At 36.5% G+C, this 19,800-nt stretch overlaps 1 long non-coding RNA gene across 1 annotated transcript; it reads left to right on the forward strand.

The window, feature by feature from the left end:
* Positions 1–2,324: 2,324 nt before the first annotated feature.
* LOC122184383 lies at positions 2,325–17,868 on the forward strand. Its single transcript, XR_006180541.1, has 3 exons — positions 2,325–2,355; positions 5,551–5,657; positions 17,841–17,868. It is a non-coding gene; the product is annotated as an uncharacterized LOC122184383 (long non-coding RNA).
* Positions 17,869–19,800: the final 1,932 nt, after the last annotated feature.

Genomic DNA, 19,800 nt, shown 5'->3' on the forward strand with positions numbered 1-19,800 from the left:
GATATTATTTCAAACAGAAATGAGCATTTTTGTGCTTATAAAAACTTTCTGTTCTCTGTATGGCTGTTCTGTGGTTTTGTTACACAGGACTCACTGCTCCAGAGGCTGAGTAGAGCACATCACATGGAGGTTAGAACAAGAAGTGGAGTTTATGAGATTGGATTTGAAAGGAAAATAAGAATTTGAAGGGTATTTTCATTGAAAAATGAAATCAGCAGATATTGGTTTAGATTGTGGGGGGAGTGGTGAGGGACAGCAACCCAGCAATGTGGTGTAATTATTGATCTGAGGACACTTACCTTAGGAACTTAGTATTATATCTTTGATTAAAGAACTACCTGCAAGGGAAATCAGTAGATATTTACTGAAGTTCACGAGTTTCAGTATGCTATTTATTTCAGATTGGACATAAGTGGTAAAGGTCAAAACAATTTAATAATTAATTTCAGTACGTTAAATTTTTGTTTTGATAAAATGGAGGTAAATGCTTTCTTGTTCTCTTTTCCTCAAAAAAGAACTGCATCTTAGAAATTCAAAACAGTTTGTATCCTAGTTCTTTTTTGCTACTCAGATGGGTACAAAACCTTTTTCTTTGAAGCAGTGAAATGTAGAAAGAAGCCTGATGACTGGCACTGTGCTTCTGCAGTTAATGCTCATTGCCTGTTGTGCTACTTCCAACATGCTCCCCACAGCATCATTCTCTTCTCTGTTTTATGCCTACAGCTTATGGTCTCTCAACAGTGTTTCTTACTTGAATCCCTTTTTGGTCCTCAGCTGGAAGGTGGCCTTGTGAAATTTTCATCTGTGAGGAGCAGAGGGTGGGAACCTAGATGTAAACTGTCTGAATTAATTCCAGTTTACAGGTTATAAGGTACATCTAAATATGGATTTCTGCTTTTAAGACTTACAAACTAATCTAATAATTAAAAAAAAAAAAGATTGCTACTTTTTAGATTTTTTTTTTCTAATGAGAAAATGGTTAATTTTGTAATATTTGTAATAGTTTGTATGTTTCAGCCATACGTTATGTTAGCCTGTGATGAAAAAGCTGTTTCTTAGTATAGTATTATTTTCCAGCCTCAAAAACTAAATCCTCTTGAGACATCCTTTTGAATCTTTGAAGGAACATATTGTAGAAATCACGTAAATGAGTCGTAGTAGTGAACAATTTGAGTGATGCAGCAAAATTAGAAATAAAGGGTGACTTATTCAAGAACAAGTACTAAAATATGGCCTCTGTACTTTAGCATTTTTTTTCTCTTGGTTACCTCTTCCTGCCCGCAAAGTATCAAGCAAGCAGTGAGTGATTGCTGCTAGTAGTAATGTTGTCATGCTTCAGTTAATCTTATTTCTTGCCCTTTTTCTACCTTTAGAACTTAATAAACTGAAGTCCCACCAGGAAATTTGTATTCTTAAGACTATGAGTGCCAGTATGTGGAGCACACTGTCTATGTTCTGTAATCTTTGTCATTTCATCATTAAAAAGTAATTAATTAAAAAAAAAAAAAAAGGAAAGAGAGAGATAGGCTTGCATTTACTGAGAAGACCTTTTCTTAAATTTTTATTAATGACAACATATCTTCACAAGATCTGCTTGTATTTATTTCTAATTCTCCTCCAAGGTAAGTTGGAGAGCAAAAGTTTAAACCAGTATGTTTTCAAATTGTACTTTATTGCTATAAATAATTTACAGTTTTATTGTATTATTTATTTAAAAAATCCCAGCTAATAAAAAATTTTATTGAATGTCTGTTTGGATTTCTACCAGCCTAGTTACACAATACATTATGATAAAAATGTAGCTATTAATTTTCTTATTTACTCCTGCTAGAATAGGTGATATAGAACCAGGTTTAATTGTTGAATGTGACAGCCCTTTATTGAAATTAAAGAGAGAATTAATTGTTATTTGATACCTCTTTCTGTCTTTTGTATCCTTGGGATTGTGAACAGATGGAAAAAAATGATTTACATTTGCTTCTCTTTTCTGATTTAGCTCCTATCTAACTTTGTTACACTTCTGATCCTTGAGATACTGAACTTTCTTGAGATCATAAGCAGATTTCATAATTCTGTACTTCTGTTGAATGGTCTTTTGCTGCAATAGTTTAGTGTTTGTTAACTACCTGTAGAGAGAAGACAGCTTGTAGTCGAAATGCTACAAGCCTGAAACAGTGATTGAGCACCTGGTGGGAAGACAGGGACAATTCAGGGGAGCTCAGGTGCATGCAGTGTACCTGACTGATAGAAGGGGTGGAGCCAGGATCCACCCCTTCCTAGTCCTCATTTAAGGGTTTGCAGGTAGAAACAAGGCTATCTTGCTGGTGATCTCTGCCTACCTGAGACTTTCTAAGGGTAAGCAGGGTTTGTTGGTCGGTTCTATGGCTGCTGTGTTTGTGTATATCCCTACTTGCTGCTGCCTAGGATTTGCTGCCCTGCTGTTATTGCTGTGCTTTCCATTACGTTATAGTGTTCTACTGCTTCATTTTCTCCTGAAGGCAATCAATAGATTTTTTCTTTTCTTAAGAAGTCTAGGAGATTAGGAGTCCAAAGAAAGAACAGCAGGGCATCAAATCTGGTGTGATGGTGAAGAGTAGCTATTCTCTGTGAATATAGAGACATCCTTATTTAGTACTTCCTCCCAGGAGGTGACAAGAAAATAAAACTTTATCTTCATCATCGTGTTCAACAATCTTGAAAATGCTTTCAAACTTCAATTTGTTTCTTAATCCAGTTTGTCTTAAAAGTATCTTTACTGTTCCAATCTGCCTTCAGGTGTGTCTTTCACTGGAGTTAAAAATGGTGGCTCTAGAAATACTGTCTGCTTATTATGGCAAAGTTTGATCATGCTAAATGATAGTGTAGCTTTTAATTAAGTTATAGTGATCTCACCTAGTCTTTCCTGTGCACTATTTCAGGTTATATTTAATAACACTTTTCTATTCCCAGTTAAGTGGGTCAGGTTGATTTTTTTGCATTCACAAAAGTCTGTCCAATGGGCTACTGGCTACTTAAGTGACCTTGTGGAAAACTGTTTTGTCACAATGAGCTTAATTGATGTTTACAACTTGCTTAAGCAAAAAGAATTGAACTTAATAGGAAATCATTATAAATGCATCAAGAAATACTCCCAATATCATCATAGGTAAGGCAGGTAGGACTCTGCCTCGTGCATTAATGTTTATTGGTGTTCTTCATACTAGCTACCTCATTGTCCAACTGTAAAAGTATTTAATATTAAATAAGGGAAAGGACACCTCTGTTCATCTGCCCTACGCAGTATATTTGAAATACTAATAGCACCCAATGAGTGGGACATGTTGAGTGTGGCTAATAAATCTTAATTGCTTTGAGGGCGTTGATGCACTGACTGCAGTTGTCTTGAGCTTTCAAGGGCAGGGGCTCTGAGAGAGGAGGTAAAATGCAAGAAAGTAGCTGACTCCAGGGGATCCAATGTCAAGGAAAGGATATGGACACAGGCTACAGTAAAATGTGTTTCAGAGTGTGTATTAATAGCACTTGTCTTATTTTAAGAGGATATGTCATGACATAGGTGTGCTCCAGGCTTTTAAAATAACAGCCTCTGCTACGAAGTTCATTATTCAGTCTCATGAGTAATCAGAAAAGACACTTTGTTTGTTTATTTTTAGTTTTGGGGTTGGGGTAGGGGAAAAAATGTGTATGGAAGTGTAGGGGGCCTGAATGCACTCTCATTTAAGTACAAACTGAATATTGATAGTAGTGAATTCAAATGAGCTTTTTAGATAAGTAGCTAGAAAATAAAGTTTAGTATCTGTTTTATTTGCTTGTGCTTGAGCCAAGTTATTCAAAACTAGAATTTCTGTTTCTAATTAGTAGGGAAGCACAGATATTCTTTAGATAAAGTAGTGATGAGGTGCTGGAACAGGCTGCCCAGAGAGGTTGTGGATGCCCCATCCCTGGAGGTGTTCAAGGCCGGGTGGGATGGGGCCCTGGGCAGCCTGGTCTAGTATTAAACGCGGAAGTTGGTGGCCCTGCATGTTGCAGGGAGGTTGGAGATTCAAGATCCTTGAGGTCCCTTCCAACCCTGGCCATTCTGTGATATTGATCAGTATAGATAATTTTGTAGCAGTGAGAGATATTATGTATGTGTATTACTTGAGTGGGAAACACAAAAAATACTGTAAAATTTCCAACAGCCATTACAGTTCCTTTCTTATACCTAGACGCATTTATTTCTGAAGCTTAATTTGATTTCTTGAAAAATATTTGAGTTTGAAATTAAAACAACCAGATCAGTTCTTCACAACTAGGTGTAAATGAGTGGTATTTCTTGTATTTCTGAAAAAGAAAGAACAGTTTTCATTAATGTATGTTTTAGATTGAATTTGTGAACTTAGTTTTATATTATATATACAATACCTGGAAACCACTTTGCAAAGGTAACTGTGAAAGCAAGCAGGACAGGTTAAGAAGTCTAGACAGACAAAATGTTCTGCAGTGTTCTTGCTAAAAAAATATGATTTTGAATACTTTCACTGTTATACTGTGAGAAATAAATGGCCAGAGCTATTTTTATGTTTAATTATGCCTACCTATGATGTTTAGATTAATGAGGAGTTCTCAGCTGGACAGAACTGAAGTTGTTCAGTCTGTGGGGTTGAAAAGAAAAAGATTCAATTGTGGAGCAACTTATGGCAAAGGAAATAATATTTTCAACAAACTTACTGTCTAATGGTTTTAGTTGGAAACAAATGTATGAGAACATAGAACTGAAGGGGAAAAAAAAGGCCTGTGAAAAATGGCATCCTGGGATCTTTTTATTTATTTCTTTTTTTAACTTAACCAAGAAATTCAGTTCAGTCTCTTGGAAATGACTCATGGCTGTAGGCTGGGAATTGCTGGGAAAGGTAGATATGAATTTTTATGCTGTGTTAGACTGATGGGTGTATTCTGGTTGCCAACCAAACACTTGTGGGTATACTATATATTCTGCTTGGGAAGGGGGGAGAGATAGATGGAAGAAGGAAATATATAAAATTCACAGAATGCAAAGGTTTGTAGTGATTTATTGTTCTTGCTCAAGACTACAATATGGCTTGCCTATCTTTATAAGATGTGGTGATCTGAAAGGTCTAGTAAAAATAATTTGTTTACTTTAAAAATTATATACAGCTAAAAGATTAACTGTTGGAACGAAAATATTAGGAAAAACTACATGAGGCAGAAAACTGAAATAAATAATAAGAGTCAGCTTTACTAAGAAACCAAAAATGAGAACTAAACTTTGATGTGGATGTGCACAGAAGAATGGATTGTTGGTTGTGTTTTTTGTATTGCTTTTTTCCCCTTTCTTTCCTCTTCTATTAAAAGAATAAAACCTTAAGTTTAGCATTAATGTGCATTTCAATATTAAATGAAGTATTTTAGCTTTACCTGACTACCAGCATGGTATCTAGTTAAATGTTGTTTAGTACTCATTTCCAAAGGGAAAATCACTTAATGTGATAATTCCATTTTCTTTTCAACTCTTAATTTATTATTCCAAGCAAATGTATTTTTGTCCCTTAGATACTGGAGAATGTTTCAGTTGCCCATATGAATTGAAAACTTGCATCTTGCATATGAAGGTTTCATATCACTATGAGTTCTGAAGCTCTTGACAGACTACTGCTAGAGTGAGTACCATGTCTTTTGCAAACTTAAATCCTCACTCTCAAATGTGCGTAATTAAATGAGTATTGTTCAGAACAGTTTTTATTTTTTGGGTATATGCATGGAGCTGGAATTAAAAGTAAAGGCACTGAATAGATCCGGTAAATTTTGCTTGTTGATTAGCTTGTCATCTCTCTTCCTTCTTGATTATAACCAGACAAACCTTTGGGAAAAGGGATTAAATGCCTGCGAAGTCGCATAGAGAATGCTGAAAAGGTCACCTTTTGTGTAACACAGAAGAAAGATTCAGTTTGTAGAGTGGCATTCAGGTTACCTCATCATAACAAGAGCTGTTTGTTTGTTTTCCAAAACTGATTTTCATATGAGCTTTCATGTACCAATCTATTTAATCAAGAAATCTAACTTAAAGTTCTCAGAAGAAACTATTTTCTCCTGAGTTCTTCAGAGCCTGTGAAAGTAGATACACTACCTGTATTTTGGTAATTTAAGATGTATGAAGGTAGAAATACACTGGAGGAGTGGGGGGGTGAATACAGGGTAATGGCAATACCATTCTTTTCACTTATTCCACAATGTTCTTCAGTAAACCTTTGGAGAATCTCTTGGGTTTTTGTTTTAGCAAACAATTGTATGCTGTCACTTTTTGGCTTTGCAATTCAGAACTGATGTAGAAAGCAGTGAAATCTATTAATCTAGGCTGTCTGATATATTACAAATGAGGAATACTTCCATTTTATGCATGCTGTTGCTGATCATTACTCGTCATAGTTATTACTGAAGTTTCTAGCCTCAGATTAGACCAGCACTTTGCCATCTCTGTTTAATAGCCACTTTGTCCTGAGACTAGATGTTGGGAACCTTTGCAGGATTGGCTGGAAACAGCAGTCTAGCTAGTTGCTAGCAGAAATATTTGGAAAACATTGTTGCTGTAAATGCAGCAATAGGTGCATTGAACCACTTAGGTGTATGTGACAGAGAGCTTTTTTTGATGTAACTGTGAGTGTTTGTAAGGTAAAAACTTGAGGAACTTCTTTGAAGGGTTTCTGAACTTCAGCCACTGTCACTTCATCATTTATCTCCTTCTGAATCCTACTCTTCTGATAGGAACAATGATACTTATGTGCAAGCAGAAAAAGAAATTGCACAAAAATACCACCTCCATGCCACTAAAGGAGATAGTGAACTTTGCCTCTTGGGTAGCTGATGGAGAACGAATAAACAAGAAAAAGAGCTTGCTTTTCAAGGATCAACTTTCTTGTTCGCCTTCTTTCCTTACAGCACTTAATTTGTGCACATCTAAATCAAACAACTGTAATCCCCTATTTAAAGCAATGTCTGCTTTCAAACTTCTGGTAATTGGTTTCTGTTTTATGCTTCTTATTCTGTTGAAAGGCTTACTAAATACTTTAGGTGTTCCTAATTTTAGTAATGAAGTAATTTATATTTTAATTAAACAGAGCTGCTACAAAATACTGTAATGGGTGCCAGGAACATTTATCTCTTGACTTTTGTCTCCTTGAATTCTTAACTGTGTGACGTTCTGAAAAGTGTCTTGCTACCTAAATCCCACAGTGTAGCCCAGCAATACTCTGCCTTATGTCAGACTATTGCATTGTTTTACTCTTTCTGTACTTTTGATCCCTGCTATCTGTAAGGATCTTGTAAACAAACAGTGCATCTGTTTTTCAAGCACAATCTTTAAAAGCAAGGTGGAGGGGGAAAGGTGGGAGTAGGGGGTGGAAGGAATGATTGTGATATTTTAACTCTTTTGTTGGTTGGGTTATTTCCTTTGTTACTATTACTACTATCCATGGTAATGATGGGGAGAAAAAGAAAACTTCATCCTTCTCCCCTCACCCCATCCTTTCAGGCTACCCTGGCAAGAATTTTTTTTTTTTTTTTTTTGCATTATCATCAACTCATCACATCATGCTTATGTATAACGTACTGGAGCTTAATTTAGACATACATCACTGCTGAGATTGCACCACAAAATGTGTTATGTGAATATGTAGGAGGGAAATGGGGAATAGTAATAATTGCAAGGGGTTGAATAATTTTCTTTTGAAACTAAGATGCATCCTGCTACATTCCCTTCAGAATTGCTCCATTTTTACTGTATTTCTGATTCTTATATCTAGTCACATTCTTGTCTGATTTGATGTATGGTGTTTAAAAACTGTTACTGTGCACAAGTATATTTTTTCAAAGTTTAAGATTTTTGAACCATGTGGATTTTTAGTAACTCAGATAATTTCTACTTAATTTACCATGTATATTATTGTGCATTTGTGGATCACACTGTACAGTTGTATATTCATTGTTCTAAATATTTTCATCTATAAAGCTATCATTTATATCTAGGGCACGTGTATTTAAAAAATACAGATTATTTTTACTATGCTTAATTAAATTTTCTTCTATGAATTGCAAAACATTTTTAAAATGGGACAATGATGTAGACTTTGCCATTTCTTGGATTATTTAGGAATCCATGGAATTCTAAATTAAAGGATGTATTTCTCAAAATATTGGTGACTAGTAACAACTTGCTTCCCTTCCTTCTCCATACCATGAATTTTCGTTGTTCCCCCCCCCCCCCCATTACTTGTTATCTAAAAATAGAAAATTGTATTCCTGTAGCATGTTACAATGGAGACTAGATGGGATTAGCTGAAATAAAAATACAGGTAAAGGAAAAGGTTGAGGTCTATGTGCAGTGATTTGGCTCTATTTGTTTGACAAAAAAAAAAAGGGGGGCGGAGGGGGAGGCGGCAGATGTGATATTTAATAGCCTTTATCCCATTAATTTGAGAGGGGAATATTTTAAAAATGTTCCCTTTCATACATGTTTGCTTTCCGCTAAACATACATCGACTGAAGGGTTTCTTGCTTTCAGAGTTAAAGGCCATTGTAGCCTCAACTAACCTTTTAATCTTTTAGCATGCATAGGTGAGGTCCAAAAGAATAGCCATCCTGGCAAAGCCAGTTAAAGAAGTATGCTCAATAGTAGTGCTGGGTTCTTCAGTAGGATGACAAAATGCTAAATTTAAAAGATGACTAGAAGTGTGTGATAATTAATAATGGCTTATTTGACATTCTCACATGTTTCAGAAGGAGAGAAATAAAAGTTTAATTAACAGAACGCTTATTCTTGTCTCTGCCTATTTAAAAAGTGTGCACACAATATCTAATTATTAGACTTCTGTATTTGAACATAAGGTGAATATTTTCTCGTTGCAGGCTAGGCATATTTAAAGCAGACCATCACACAGTTGGTCTGTTTGCAATAGTGGGAAGAATTTCTTAATGTTTAAGTTTAATGGGAGGTGACTTGCTTTTAGAGCATAAATTAGAAGCTCCAACCCTCAGGAGAGAAAACACATTCCTTCTGGCTTGGAAGATGGAATTTCATCTCAGTACTGAGGCTAATAGAGTCCTCATTTCTCAGCTCATGTCTATTCCTGACTGCACTGTAAATTGGTGGTAATCTGGAATGGAATGGCAAAATCTCTACAAGTATACAGTATGCTGGCTGTCGCTTCTTGCATTCCTGCTGTTGGGTTACCATGTTTGCAACAGAAATCTGTAGCAACAGAAGTTATTTATTTTATATTACATCACCATTGTAATTTCAGCAAGGGGTTCAATAAGTGGGATGCTTTTTTTTTTTTTTTTTTTTTGTCTAATGCAAGCTGGCTGATGTGAGAGCATGTCAAGTATACTTCCAACTTATTCTTTGTGAATATATTTTTCTGAAACAGTGAAAATGCTCCTGAAGCATGGAAACCTATGTGAAGAGAGCCATTCGATGAGGGACTGATAATGGTTTTGCATTTACTCAGCATTTTTATAATAGTGTTTACTGTGCTATTTTAGTGGTGACATTGTATCTTGCATCAGTGGCATGTCTTTGCATTGCTTCGGCAATAACCTGATAATATACTGGCTTTTTTGGTCATCTGGCACTGTCACTGATTCATACTACTGTTCCCTGAAGTAGAAAAAAAATTTTCTTTCCTCCCGATTTACTCTATTTTCTTACTTAAAAATATATTTCCTGTCTTCAACCCCAGTCTACTGCCTCTGTGATTCTATAGTTGTTCTTGAGTGCTCAGCATCTTACTTTTCTCCATGTACCCCAGTGCCACACAACATCTAGGCTTGGCAGAAACAGTAGTGGGCAGGACGGTGCTGTGCTTTGGGCAGCACAACCCACCTGCAGTACCAGGCCAGCCTAGCTCTGAGCTCCAACCTTCAGGGGAGATGGTGGAACCTGACAAAGGTGCTCCAGGGGCTGGAGGTGGCAGCTATAGAGTCAACACATTAGCTGATGAGGCCCTTTCTGCTCTTCATTTAATACTTCTGCACTATTCAGAAAAGGGATGCTGATAAAAAGGTAGTTACATGAACAGATTTGAAAAATAAGCCACAATGAAAGCAAGAAAGTCATTTAGCTGATTTGTATGACATAAATGCAAATGTGCCTTTGAATGCTGATGTGAAAATGGAGTGCATCAGATGTAGTGCAAACAAGCCTTTGTTCTCAAGGCTACCTTCCCAAAAGTTCAGATTTCTACTTTCTTGGAGAAGACAGTTTTATTTTGACTACTTTCAGGCCATCTGTGGACAGAATTTATCCAAGAACTAGCTTCTTCCAAGTGTTGCCAAACAGCAGGAATGTTCAAGGGGTAGAATATATTTTCCAGAATCAGGTAGACATGACAGGCTTCTTCAGGGGGAAAAAAGTTTAAACTCTCAGCACAATGTGGATTACTTAGCACCAGATTATTTTGTCATAGTATTTTGTAGTACCAGCAGATTGTAGGCTACAGGCAAACGTGCCTGATTTCCAACTTTTCTTTTTCTGTAAATATGTAAATTATGAGTAGCTGGGTCATTTTCTCTGTTTTGATAGAAATTAGGCTATAGGAGCAACAGGGATGATAGAACTAGTTTATAGTGGACACAAGATGTTGTTTGCTTAAAATTCCTCCCTTGCTTGTTTGAAGAAAATAGGCAAAGCACAACAATATCTTGTTTGCATTTTGCTGAATATTTAGCATTGTTTAACAATAGCAAAAATTTTCCACAGCAGATGTGCATTTACACATTCCAAGGACATCATTCTGCACAACGCACACCTCATCGTCAGTTGCTGGGTATTAATGGTGTTCTCTTGAGGGAGAAGTCTGTAATCTCTTTGATGTGCGATGACTTTCTTTCACTGATGATTGCTAATCTAGCTGAGGGAGACTAGAGAGGTTGTTAATTATTCTGCTCAGGTGTGCTGTAATGAAGTTATTAGCAAAGTAAATCTGTGAAGTTTCTAATAGAAAACAAAGCTTGCAACAAATCTGAAATTGCCTTTTAAGGTGAGAACTTTGGGCATTTCCTATCAGGGTGAATGGCAGCATTTGTGAGCACAGGTATATTTGTTAGTTTACCATTTATCTTCAAATGACTTGTGCAAATTATTTATAAGAATAACCATTACTTCTGTTGGTAGCATTTTTTCCAGGTGAGTAATAACTTTTCTGCCTTCTGAGCTTTATAGCTCTGGATAGTTTTGAGACTTTTATGCCTTTCTTCAAGGGAATGTCAGTAACCAAACAGGTTTGTCTCGGATTGGGCTGAACATGGATCCTCCAGATACCAATGTATTGATCTAAAAGCTAAATTCCCAATTCCTGTGTATACCTGTAACATGTAATACTTGCATCTGTGACTGCAGAATCTGAACTGAAAACTTAGCTGCAGAACAGGGAAGAGGACTCTAGCTTGGAAGGGCAGTAAGGCAGTAACATCTGTGAGAGGGAAAATAGTTCTGTGGAAGATTATTTTGATTAAAGGTTGGGGCTGAGTGGTGGTGGGTTTTTTGATTGTTGTTTGTTGGTTTTTTTGTTGTTTTTTGCTTCTGCTCTCTGCATGCTTGTATGAACAGGTAATGAGATGGGTAGCACAACATAACTCCTCTGTTCTTGTCTATTCCTTCTGTGAGCTGACACCTATCAGTAGATAAGTCTTGACATAACTGTGATGTGTCAGTTTTTGTTTTTTTGATTGTTTATGTCAGTGGATCCACCAGTGCTCTTCTAGCTTTGCACTGTATCATGTGGTGTTCTGTCTCACTTCTATTTAGCCTTTGCACTCACAGCTGCAGCTAAGTGTCTACTGATTGGCGCTCCTTATGTTCTTTTCTACCCACAGTTTCTGACTGGTGTTGGTAGTTTCAGAAAAAGTTTGTCTGTACTGCTCTGTAAAGAATTACTTAATGGAAAGCTGCTAAACAGAAGTCTACAAACTGATGGGCTTTTTTGGTGAGATAATTGTGGTGTCTCACAGAGATCATGATTCACGCACCCACTACTGGTTGCTTTCAGCAGAGACCTACCTTCACTTTTTCTAAAATTTCCAAGATGCTCTGCTTTATTCTGTGTCTCTCACAGTGCTGTGCTAGAACTAGTGCGTTATTTTTTGTGTGTGTGTGATGCTTGTGGTTACAGCTGGCACTGGACATGAGAAGAGATCTCTTCCTGAATCTCTTCTTTGTAATAAATTCCTTCTCATGCTTATTTTGTAGTAGGAAATTACCTCTTTTCAACTTTAGAGATAGTGCTTAATTTGATATAGCTATGGCACTTCCGCTTCAAATTCCTGTTTGTAGATTATTGCAAGACTTCAACCAGAGATGGCACCAACCAATGCCAACTGTCCATTCTGTGCAATCCTAAGAGCTAAATCAAATGCATGGTTACTGGGTAGGTAGTTGGTAAGCAGTTTGCAAATGCTTTGTAAGGAGTCTCTATTATGCAACAGAGAACCTGGGTTACTGCAAATTTAATGTTTTTTGTTAAGTTGGGATTGTTGAATGCAATATGAAAAATAGTGGTTTTAGGTTTTCTCTCAGGAGGAGCCAAGATTTCACTGAGGGGCAGAGTTCTCTCTGATTTCTTAGAAACAGAACAGAATTATAAAGGGCAAAACTAGTTTTATTATATTTTTTCTTCTCACTGAGAAATAGATGTGACTGTAATACAGTCAAAAAGAGGAAAAAAAAAATAAATCAGCTCCTTTCAAAATACAACAGCATGGGGGCAGTGGGGAAAGCAGCAGCAGCAACAAAAAAATAAGTTGTTTAATTAGGAACTGGCAAAATGATATTGGAAGTCTTGCCTTTTACAATTTACGTGAGAAACAGTCTTCTGCATGTTTGGTGGGAGTTTTTTTTTTTTTTAGGAACTTATGTTCTAGCTTAATGGAAAGATTAGGGCAGCAGGACTGCACTGGGCATTGAATAATCATTAAGGGTTTTTGTTGTGGGTCATATTGAAACAAACAGATTCTACTATTCCAACTTAGATCTTTTATTTTATTAATCCTTTAAAATTATTTTACTTATTTTTATTATGAGCAATTTTTTTTTTTTCAGGGAATAGAACTATACTATGCTTGAAGCATAGAACTCCTGATATCTTTCCACTCAGTGAAATTCAAATAATCTTTTCTTGCTAGGAGTCTTTTCCTTAATGTATTCTCCCTCATTTATAAGATCCATGAGACAGAAGAAATATCAATACCATCTTAATGCTTTTATGGATGTGCTCTCCCTGAAAAACTGTAAAATCTTAGTTTGTTAAAAAGTTAATATATAGTATGTTCACAGAAACTCACTTCAGCAGTAATTTATTTTATAAATTTCTGCATGTCATATTTGCATTTAACCTAGAAGAACTAGTCATTATATTAAAGAGCATGCCAAAAGACCATCAATTCTTGTAAGTCTGGTTGTGTTCTTTTGGTTTTTGATACATAAGCATATCTGTCAAAAGTCTCCCTCAGTGACAAGAATTGTGTTTAATTATTTTTTAGATGATATAGAAGTAACTGTATGCACTTGGTATGTACTTTGTATGTTGCACTACAGCGCTGAATATAGCTGCACTAATGTACTTTAAAACAGCACATGATAATGTTCTGCTTTTAATTTCATTCATGAGAAACAAGGAAAAGAATGATACTTTGCAAGATTAGATTCAATATTTTTTTATGTACTTATTGTGAAAATTTAATTCTCACATACAGGAAGTGCATGCATTTTTATGCAACTTAAAGGCAGGATTGTTTGCTAAGGCCAGAACTGAAAATATTGTGCTGTACCAAAAATTGAATCAGCTGAGTAATTTCAGAAACATGTTATTGATACTGGTGTAATTACTACTGTTACAGAAACTAAAAGGATAGTTGTACTTACATAGATGTGACGTATCTATTTATCTATATATAGACACACGCAACATAGGGACATTTAGAAAGTTGTCATGCAGGTTTAATCAACAGGTGTTCTCATACAGTTGTAAAGTCCCGTAGCAGAAGGAGGTTCTGGTGGCTGTTCTACCTTTTCTGTACCCTGTCTTCCAAAGTGCAATGAGCCCAAGAGTTATTTCTGTGCAGGACAGCCTTTCAGGGAGGCGTGACATCCAAGGTGGCTGCTGGGACCAGGCACCCTGAGCAGTAGGAGAATAAGATACTTTGCAGAGTCGCTGCTTCCAAGCAGGAGACCTGTGCTGTGCACACTTCGTAGGCCCTGTCCTTCCTGTCTGTAGGGCAGCTCCTTTGGTAAAAGCTCCCAGCCCATACTTGTCTACTTGAGCTATTGTAATAGTGAACTAATCTATACATCACAAGCCTTTAAACTGCCCTATAGTGGGCCTAGTATCTTATCACAGGATTTAGCCAAACTGAAGTTACAATGTGGGTATCCAACCTTTTGGCCTGCCCAGGCTGCATTGAGTGAACAGGAATTGTCTTGTGCCTCATACACAAAGGTCACTCCAAAAGTAATGCCTCCTATTTATTTCTATGGAAACTGCAAGTGATACAAAGAACATAATAACATTACTTGAAATTTGAAATTTTCATTTACAAATCACTATTTTTCGACACAGTCACCATTCTAGCTATGCATTATAAACAAGAGCCCACTGGAGATGACCTACTGTCATCACTGCTGAAATATTCCACCACCACCTCACATCTACTGTTGGGTTTCCATAAACATTCAGCAAACATCGATGAATGTCAATGGAGGCCATTTTTTTCTGCATGGATGAATTCAATCCCATGCCTTTTACTTCATATGCACTTCTATGTCAGATGCCATTTTGTCAGACTGCCTCTCTGCAGCCATCTGTCACAGAGAAACAAAACTATGAATATTGATTGTAAGGTTCAGACTCTGCTGCCATATCACCATCTGCTTCTAATACTGTGGGCCACCATAATAAAACAGGAGGCGTTACTTTGTAGAAGTCCTCATAAAATATATAGTTAATACATATAAGCAAAAAAAAAACCCCAAAGATTAAAATAATATTTCTTACTACAACAAAGTAAAGAACAAAATTGCAAAACAAGTGGAATATTTGACCTTGTTTTTGTGAAATTAATGTATTAATCCCTGGTGTGATGGTAATGGCTCCAATTCTTAGTGAGGTGTCAAGGTGTTCATCAGATTTTTGATGCAGTTTATTCTTCTGTACTGCACCTTTGAAAATAACTTCACAAATTTACATTCTGTCAAAAAAATGATGATATTAATAAGGTGTGATTGTGAAGAACTTCTCTGGTTAGACAAGCTTCTGAAAGAGATATGATCAAATTTTTAAGTTGAATGTCTGATTACAACTCTACACATTCAGTTTTAAAATATGTCGGTAATTTGTTTACGTTGATTGAAAATAGTATCACAAACCCCAGAAATTCTGAATTTTTTTTCCTAGCAAAAATCTATTCTCAAATTTTTTATCAGAATGGAAAGCACAGCTGCATGCTTTTCACTGTTTGCAGGAATGTATTTAGACATGCAAGTGTATCAGAATACATTGAATTGTTTGTCATAACTTGAATTTGGTATTGCACTGCACCCTCCCTATGTCCTGGTTTCAGCTCAGATAGGGTTAATAGGACACTGCTGGGTGGGTGTGCTCTTAGGCCTGGCCACTGGAAGGCACAGAGCCACTGCCATGATGGCCCAGTGGAAGGAGGTGGGCAAACTGTGCTGGGGCACATGCTTTAGTCCAGGCATGTCCAACCCGTGGGTTGCAGATTGATCAGAGGAGCACCCAGCTCATGTTCAGCTATGGAAGAGCAACATCCATCACTTTCCTGGTGAAGTCCCTGTCCATAGGCATCACTATTGCCAGTAAAATGCATTCCTTGCATCTGTTTTGAGTGTTCCACTTTTTGGCTCTTGGTTTATTTGCAAGGTAATGCTCTTTTGCCCCTAGCGTTTCCCTGACACACCTCCCTCGCTTTTGTGGCTGCTTTTGTAAGCCGGCTTTCCCCTGCACTCTCCCCTTTCTTAGAAGTGACTCTGTGTTTAGAGGAGGGAAAGTTTGAACTTTTTTCTTCTTCATTTCTTACATCACTGCATGCGGTTCTGTTTTGAAACAAACTTCATGTTTCTTTAGCATTCAAGAAAGCTTGCTGAGATGCCTTTGATTTCACTTCACTGTTACTATATGCTGAGGTTAAACTGCAAACCTGCTCCTATGTGTTATATTTCTGTTCATACATTCCAAAATTCATTGTCTTTCTGGGCATAGTTTTGTGCTGTGTGGTCCAGAGCTTTGTGGGATTCCCTTTGTCTGTAGGTCTATGGTATATTTTCAAAAAGATTTCTTCAAGTTTGTCAGTGTTTAAACCCCCTTTTAAAGAGCTGGAACTGAGAGGACATCCAGCCTTTCACAGCCTACTCCTGGCTCTGGCTGAAGGCAAGCTGTGTCACTTCAGTTGCACTAGTGTGTGCCAAGCAGGAATTATAGAGCCTAATGAGAGGTCGAGGGTGCAGGCTGGGGCTCTCGCCTGACCCGCAGAGAGCTGCATAATGCTCTTTGGGAGATTCAGATGGTGGAGTGTGACCGACCTCTCATTATAATTATTTACTGTTTCACCACTCTCTGCTTCACAGATTTCGTTAGCGGTTTTCTATTTTTCTACAGATCACTCATTAAAATACAAAATGTTAATGGACTTATTAGCATCTCGTGTGGGTACCATCCTCTAATTGGTGATTTCCCCGTGGAGGGTTGTGTTTCTGACAACCAAGTGTCTGAGATATGAAAAATGTTCGTAAGCTTTTAGATGTGGAGCTGTATAATAGTCTTTGAATAATACATGAAGAATGAAACTGTTAATGGTTCAAGGGTAGCTGAGGAAGAGTAGATGACCAAAAGGATTTTTCTTAGAAAGAAAAAGCACTTAAGCATATTAATTTTAAGATCTTGAACTATCTCAAACTTGAAAGTGCTTTGCTTTTTTTCTTATAAGTAACGCGCATGCGTGCGCACGTGCACACATAAACCAACCTCAACCTCTTCAATTTTGAAGGTCCTTCTTTAAATTAAGAACTTAAAGCAAAATATCACTTCAGGAAAGTTAGATTATTTCAATCATGTTAATTTTAATCTTGAGAGAAGGTTTATATCAGTCCCTGCTGTCATTCTCTTTTAATTGGATGAGACAAGAGCATAGAGATCTATCTCCTCCTTACCAATATTATCATTTGGAAACAACTGAACTTAAAATACCCAATTGTGACTAAAAAGATCCAGTAATCTTAACTAATTAAGCAGTTGTAATTTGCTGTTCCTTTAACTTGCCAATTTTACTTCAGATGTCAATATAGAAGCCTTTATACAACCTTTGCCACTAACATCCTTGTAACTAATTCCTAGCCTATCAGTCTCATTCTTTCCTTCAAATGACTTCTTATCCTTCTCTTTAATTATTTTTTTCAGCAGAAAAATCCATTTTTATCACTCTTTTTCCCCTGTGCCTTTATTATGCAAAGATCTCTGGGTCATACTTTGCAGTTTCAGGTGCCTCAGGGATCCACATGCAGATTATGTTGTTAGAGGAACAACAAAACAGTGATTTGGTAAAACGTAGTTTCTAGCTTTGGGCTGTGAAGCTTGTAGGTGGAATAGGAGCTAGGATGGAAGGGAAAACTAGGTCTGATGTTGTTGGCCATGCAGCTTTCCCACCTTTTTTAGCCAAAATTAGTTGACCCAATACTTGGAGATTATTCTACAAATTTAAACAATTGTTACAATCAGTCTCTTTTTAACACTTTAGTGCGTCTGGTATGCTTTTCTCAAAAGTAACCTTTTGTTATCTCAAAGGTACCCGAAAAGTTCTTCCATCTGCGTGATCTTCAACCTCTATACATGTTACAGGTAACATTAAAAACAAAGTTTTTTATCATAAATGTAGCAGCATCTGACTATCGTCTGGAAGATAATATTACATTTTGTAAGGCAAACTTGTAGATTAACTTGCTGTATGAAACATTTCTCTATGTTCTTTAGGCTTATGATCAAAACTCTGAGGGGCTGATTTCAAATGTTGCTGCTCTTGTAATAAAGTGTTCTTCCCTGGTTTAGGCACTTCTGCTTGTGGTTTATGTTTGTTCGTTTGTTTGTTTAATTGAAGACTATATTAATTTTCTAGCCCTCTTCTTCCTGTGGAACAAACTCACTATAGAGACTTATATCAGCTGTCCAATGTGAAATATAAGGAACTAGTTATAATGGTAATAAACTGAGGAAAAGGAGATTTATTCTTTCACGATAGCACTGCATAGCTCTCCTGAGTGCTGAGTCAAACTGCAGGTATTGAGAAAAAGAAGTGAGTATTTGTAGGACTTGTACTGAAATTAGATTTTCTTGGAAGGGAGGAGTTTAACTGCATGTTTAATTTATTGTCAAACTATTTAAAAGTTTAGAAGTTATAATTAATGAACCGGTTTAGATGAAGATAGAGGAGGAAAGCTTGTGAAATTTTCTTATCTCCTATCTTCACTGCATTTGAGTAGTGGCAAAGACTTTTTCTATTCCAAAACTCTGCAGCCTTTGACATAAAAACTTGAATTACACCAAATACTTTGACGTAATTTTCTATTCAGTGTCAAAGTCAGAAAGGTCTATTTGCTCTGCATGAATTTAAGGAACCTAGCAGTAACACGAGCTGATAGCAGTAAAGAGTTGTTCCATCTGTGCAAGAATGAAACTTCTGATGTTGTGTTTTTCATCTCTGCTACTAGTAGTCTCAGTATAATATTTTTCAGACTATAATCAATGTGATAATGCAGCCTTGGTTAATTTATGGGGCGCATTGCTGTGTATATTATTAATAAATTCCAGACTGATGCTAGTCTGGCAACCCCCTACACATTAATTTCTAGAGAAGCAAAGTACTTTTATAACTATAAATATTTTTTTTTCCAGAATTGGAAATATTATTTCCTGGAATGTGTGGTTGATATCACTAAACCAAAACTGGAGAAAAGTGATTGTCAGTAATGGAATTATCCTAAATGTACATCTAATAAAAAGGGACTAGTTGAACCATACACCATGATCATGATTGATTCTAGACCAGTTGAAAGAATATTCAGGATGGAGAACTTCATTCTCAGTTGAGAATAGGATTTTTTCTTTTTACCTGGAGTTGTTCATTCTGTTCTGTATTGTCCTTTGGAGATGGTTCTATACTCACTTCTAGTAAAGTGCCTGTACAAAACTGGAGTGTTTTGGTTGGACAAAGGGAAAGTAAGCAAAAGATGCATTTTTATTTTAAATGAGCACCATAAATCTCTTAACCACGCTGTGCACAGTGGTATGTGAACTGTCTTGTTCTTAAGATGTGGGTTTGACAATGAGCCATCTCAAAAGTCTTCTCAAAAATATATAAAAACAGTTATACTTTGCGATGATGGATACCTAAACAATAAACTCTGTTATGTGTTATGTCACTGATTAGGAATTGACTGGAAATGACTATGCAAATAGTGGAGATAGAAAGCCAATCAGCTTGTTATTTCAGATCGGCTATTTCAATAAACAAACAAAAAAAAAAAAAAAAAAAAAAACCAAAGCACCGAAGCACATAAATTGATTATTTAACTACAGCCAGCTTGATGTCTTATTAATTCCAATGTTTTGAACCTAGTGTTAAGAATTGAATGTGGTATATATGCAACATTCTTGTGAATGGAAGAAAGATGCTTCAGTCTGCTCTGCAGGGGAAATATCTTTAAAGTTTTCCTTACAGTTCAAAGGTTTGTAGTGCAATTGCTTTAAA

Source organism: Lagopus leucura, unplaced genomic scaffold (genome assembly GCF_019238085.1).
Source record: "Lagopus leucura isolate 7727_CA_CO unplaced genomic scaffold, USGS_WTPT01 Super-Scaffold_73, whole genome shotgun sequence".
NCBI classification, from domain to species: domain Eukaryota; kingdom Metazoa; phylum Chordata; class Aves; order Galliformes; family Phasianidae; genus Lagopus; species Lagopus leucura.